At 30.5% G+C, this 6,000-nt stretch overlaps 1 protein-coding gene across 2 annotated transcripts in view; it reads left to right on the top strand.

The window, feature by feature from the left end:
* Positions 1 to 2,641: 2,641 nt before the first annotated feature.
* The window catches only part of LOC6558937, a 30,510-nt gene continuing 27,151 nt past the window's right edge, over positions 2,642 to 6,000 (top strand). For both annotated transcript variants that reach the window (XM_043215490.1, XM_043215492.1), the window contains exon 1: positions 2,642 to 2,720. The gene's annotated coding sequence lies outside the window, so the exon portion shown is untranslated. The remainder of the gene's footprint in view (positions 2,721 to 6,000) is intronic.

Genomic DNA, 6,000 nt, shown 5'->3' with positions numbered 1-6,000 from the left:
TATAAAGCAAAAGCTAAACACAAAAAAAAAATGAAGAAAAAACGACAACTTTTACATTTAAAAGTGAAAAAATATCCATAAAAAAAAACATTTATATTTAACAGTTCAGTTTCAAAGCATTCTCCTTAAAAATTCTCAAAAAAAAAAAAATCAAAGCAAAAATAATAATAAATAAACCGAACTTATATCAAAATAGAAACAAGACAAATTCGCATATCGTTTCAGTTTTTAAGTTGCTTACATTTAAAATTATTAAAAAAAGAAAAACAAATGTAAATAGAGCAGCGACAAAAAAAAACCAGAACAACATGATCTAAGCGTATCTAATGTATTAAAAAACAAAACAAAAAAAGCTAAAAAACAATGTGAACATAAAAACTATGCAAGCAAGTGAAAAAATAGAACCATGAATGTGATCTATTTAATAATAAACAACAAAAAAAAAAAACAAAAACAAAAAAGAAATTTGACACGTTTGATTTTTTTTTCTTAAATCATAATACTAAAGTATTGCATAAATAAATGTAAACCTTTTAATTTGTAGAACTTAAAATATAATTTGCCACTTAAACAATTTTGTTTTATTTGTACGCCATGCTTAAAAAAAAAAAAATTGAAGAAGATATTCTTAAAATCGTAGAACGCAAAGCTTTCAATGTTGAACACATTTTTTGTCGAGTTATTTTCTTTGTTTGCATTTGTCGCATTTTTGGTTTGTTGTTCTCCAAAATGGATGGGTGTAAAATGTATAAAGAACTTGAATCTTAGACACGTCCAGTGCTCCTCAAAGTATTTGTAAACAATAATGATATATATATATAAAAAAAAAAAAAAAAAGGTAAAAGAAAACGATGGAAAGAATATTTAAATACCAAACTATGGATAATTAGCTATTTATGAATATGATATATATAGTACTATATTTATGAAACGAATATATGTGTCTGTGTCTGTTTCAATTGTAGAGTTTTTACATTCTCCTATATGTATATATAATGTACACATATATATATAAATATATATATATATGTATATATATATATGTATATATATATATGTATATATATATATATGTATATATATATATGTATATATATATATATATATATATATATATATAGGTAGTATCTATGTATGCATGTGTGTGTGTGTGTGTGTGTGCGTATGTGTATGTTAGAAAGGGAACAAATCTCGACAATTTTCGAAATAATCATAAACAATCAACTCAAAAAAAAAAAAAACAATATAAAAAAAATACTTGAAGAAATGCGAAGAAGTCGAAAATAAACTACACTTCTCTCTCCACACACACACACACACATTGAACATTTTGATATTCAAATGCAATATATTAACTAACTTGTAATAAAAAACAGAAAAGAAGAAGAAAAACATATAAAAAATGTATTTAAGCGATTATCCCACCATGTGATTAAATACGAACTCTTTATTTTCATTTATGTATAAAACTGCAAACAAGTTGATTTTTGATTTTTGGGGAAAAAAAAACAACCTAAATAGGAAATACTTATAATAATATTATATTATATTTTGTTGTAATTTTGTTGACTCGATACAATCACCGAATTATGCAAAACTTAAGATGCCATTAGAGACAAGAGAAGAAAAGAAAAACAAAAATTAGATGATTAATTGTATTGTCATTGTCATTATATCATTATAATTATTGTTATTAGAAATGACGAAAGAACCAAATTCAATTCAACAAATACTCAACTTAAGTTAACAAGTTGCTTAAACCAATTTCGCCATCAAAACACATTCGAAAATGGGAGTAAAAAAGTCAATGTTGTAAATCAAGTAGCTACACATACATACATACAATATATATGTATGTGACTAGAAGTAATGTTTAACAATTTCCATATATTATATCTATAACACACCCACACCCACACACACACACACACACACACATAAAGCCTACAAAGAAGGACACAAAGCAACAGCAAAAAAACAAACAATATTAATATACGATATACATATATATATACATATATATGTATGTAAAAACCACAAACAAATTTAAACTTTAGTAGCGCTTAACAAATTCTAGCAATTTAACAAATTTTAATTAATCAAAATATGAAATACATATATATATATGTATGACTATATATATATATATATGTATTTAAATACAAAACAAATGCAAGATATTGCAATTTCAATTTTCTCTGTGTAAAAGTTGAGTAAAAAATAAAAGAAAATTACAACACAAATTCATTTTTTAAATGTGAACAAATGTTTTTTTTTTTAATCAAAAAAGAAACGAGCTCTCTGAGACACGAACCAAGTGAAGCTTTAAGAGATAATTCAACTCTTTATTCCCGTTGGCTTGTGACTGGAGTCCCAAGCTTACAGTTTATAGCCGTGTCTCAAACCAAACATGGTCTGGCTCCTTTCAGCTAACCAATAGCATGCCGGCTCTTACTCTCCGTCGAGCTTACGTAGAGCGCGCTAAGAGCAATCAGACCCTGAGCTAAGCTTTCATTGAGCCAATCGGCTGGCAGCAAGTGTGTTTAGTTCGGCTTCGCGTGAGCTGCTTGTGCGCAACCTTTGCCACTCGTTCAACGTTGCTTGGCGGTAACAGACGCGTTTCGTTGGCGCTTAACTTGTTCTTCAATTTTTGTGAATTTCTCGAGTTGTGTTTTAATTTGTAGGCGATATAAAGAATTCAAATAATGCTTCTATGATTGGTAGGTGAAAAATCAGACTCTCCTCTCTCTCTTTCTCACTCTCTCTGTCTCGTCGTGTGTGGTTGCGAGTGTGTTTGTGTGTGTGAGTGAGATATAATATCTGATAAGGAGAGCTGCTTGTCAACGTAATCTGAGAAATCTAGTCTTTTGTTAAGACTCCATGTGGTTTCAAGTTGCGGCCTTTCTTTGACTCACAATGTGTGTGCGTGTGTGTGTGTAAAGTAATTCAAATGGATACCAATAAATGACTTAAGTGACTTAAAATACTCGCATGCAGATCGTTAATCTCTCTCCCGGCCAGAGGAACTAAAGGACGCACCCAGACTAAAGTTAGCTAATCGATTAATGGCAATCAGACAGCGGTTAAAATTGCTGCTAGTGCATGGCCTATTCCAATTAGTCAATGCACAACTAATGGACTGCTAATTACATATATTAAAAAATATATATAAACAAAATAAGAGAAAAGGAGAAAAGAACTTATTATCCATAATGGATTTGAATGGATTGCAAAATGTTCAAATTCAAATTCAATTTATTCATATTCAATTGCTGAAAATGTAAATATTTGAAATTCAACCAAAATTAGTTGTTCTTTTTTAACTCTTTTAACAAGCAAGAAGTCTTTTAAAAAACTATCTTTTACCATTTGCAGCAAGCAGTTTGTTAGTTATTCCAGAATTGCATTCATAAAATTTATGCAATCTTCACTTTAATATGATTCATATGCAAACCGTTCTTGGAAATAGCCCAGCCAAAAGGAGTCACTGCAATGCAATGTTGCAACTTGCGCAACTGTTGCAACTGATGTACTGCAGTGATAGAGAACGCTGTGGCAGGTCTTTCAATCGAGTTCTTCAAAATACGTCCCAAAAATTTAAGAATATATTAATAAAATGTAAGAAAATAGAATAAAATTAAAAAATGTTGGTGTTTAAATTCTAAATTCTATCAATTTGAATAATGTATCCGTTTGCAGAAACATGAATTTCAAAAAAGAATCGACCCTCTTCTCGAAGGAATACCCAATAATAAATATAGAAATAAAATATTTATTCTATTTTCTATTTGATTAGGGATTGTATATTGTCTGTAGAGATCTATAATGTGTATATATATAAATTATGATCTGATTGCCATTTAATTTCCATATATATATTTCAATAATATTCTAAAATAAATCTTAAGCGTTCCGCAGTTTATGTTATCCTCATAATTATCAAACCGGAATCACATTCCATAAACTCTTCTTCCTCTTCTTTAGTCTTTGAAAATCTGAAGATATAGAAATGATGGTTAGATTCAGCTATTTTTACAGTTATCCATATCCGATGCAGAGTTGAAATCTCGAAAAGACGAGGAATTGTCATCATTTCAATGCTAATTTATTTATTTGAAAAATCATGTAAATTTATTTATAATTGGTAAATACAATTCAAACAATTTTATATTTTTGCTGAGCGTATAAGAATTTTGACATTTTTGACTGGGTTACGCCAAAATATACCATCTCTCTTCCAGTCATCATAAAACCCAATCGGTACACCCCTCGCCACTTGAATAGGTCAGCCATTAAATCTGTTTCTATCGCGCACTGCTCCCAAGACAAATTTCCCAAAGAAGTAATTTTTTTTATATGGAATTAGAAGCTGCAAATTTGATAAGATGAGGGGTGGAGGTGTGAGAAGCGTGCAGCATGATAAGCGAAGCGAGCACATATATTATATTAGTTAAACATCTATATTTGCTAGGAAATTATTATAGTCTTTAAAAACCAGAAGATATATTCAGGTATTTATAAAGTTATATAGTTATCCTTCGGAGAGTTGAAACCACGGAAGTAGAAATTCATAAAATTTGATGTAATTACAGTGTTAATTTAATTATTTGAGAGTTAATTTTTAATTGCATTTACAATTCCAAAGTACAATTCATATTACATTTGCATCATTTTTATATACATGTTGGGCGAATAAGCATTTTAACATTTTTGACTGGGTTATACCAAGATATACCATCATTTCTCCAGTCATCATGACTGTCATAGTACTTTGAATTTAAGTTTCTGTAGAGGGAAAGAAGAAAACAGTTAAATATATAAATAGAGATGATGAAGAGAGTCATTTACTTACCCAAATCTACAATTGCCAGCGTACCACCATCCACCAAGTTTTGCTAATGCACAATTGACATCATTCCTGTCATCATTATCACGATCATATGTCGAAAATTTCTTATTATTGTTATATATTGACAACATATCTTTGACATTGCCACTGAATCCACTTAAGCTCAGCTGGAATTCATCGCTTTCGCCAGCAATGGCAAATTGTTGATATCTCGAATATCTAACTTTGCCATTAAATTTCTCCAGATGTACATAAAGTTCATGGGGTTTGTAGCTCGTTAAGCGATGGATCTTCTCCAAGCCCAAGAAGAAGTCTCCATCAAAGGAACCAAAGCCTTCGCGGTATGTTGTCCAAGACCTGTTGAAATCTTCTTTACCATTGATTCGCTGCTGGATAACTGTCCATCCAGGACCTGCTGTCTCCGTGTCGCATAAGACATCAAAGGAATAATTAGAGAAACTGGTTTGATGAGCCCCCGGAACATCTCCAAAAGATGTGCAACTAATAATGGGTTTCTGCTTTGGGTCCTCCAATTTCATTACACATTGTTTTACATCGTTTTGTAATTTGGATATTTGTTGATTCTTTTCCTCAATGGATTTCTTTTGTTCAACCAACTGTTTCTTAAACTCCTGCAATTTGATTGCATCGCTGTCGATTTGAAGTTTTTGTTTGGTGATTAAATCACTTGTGCATTCCTCATATTTTAGTGAATTGAGCTTATTTAATTCATTCCTGATTGATTGCAAATTCTTTAATTCATTCCTGATTGATTGCAAATTGTCATTGTTATTCTTGTATAAATCTATCTGATTTCTCAATTCCTGTATGGTGGCGACATTTTCATTTTGATCAACTAGTTTCTTCTGCGACTCTCTCAGTTCCTGAATGATAGTTTTATATACATTTTGCTGGTCTAACTTTTGCTGCGTTAATTCATTGTCTTTACTGCTGATCAATCCCTTATAAATCTGCTCTCTCAATTCTAATTCAAGTTTGGATATCTTCAATTGTTTCTCTTCTATTTCCCTATTCATAGTGGATGTTTTATTATCATAGTTCTCCACTTCTGTCCTCATCAATTCCATGTAGATGAGCAGTGGTTTGATGGCCTTATATGCATATGATCCGCATTGTTCCTCCTCTCTCCT

The sequence above is a fragment of the Drosophila grimshawi genome, unplaced genomic scaffold (genome assembly GCF_018153295.1).
Source record: "Drosophila grimshawi isolate 15287-2541.00 unplaced genomic scaffold, ASM1815329v1 contig_44, whole genome shotgun sequence".
NCBI classification, from domain to species: domain Eukaryota; kingdom Metazoa; phylum Arthropoda; class Insecta; order Diptera; family Drosophilidae; genus Drosophila; species Drosophila grimshawi.
Note: the sequence above shows the minus strand (reverse complement) of the source record. Positions and strands in the feature narration are given on the sequence as shown.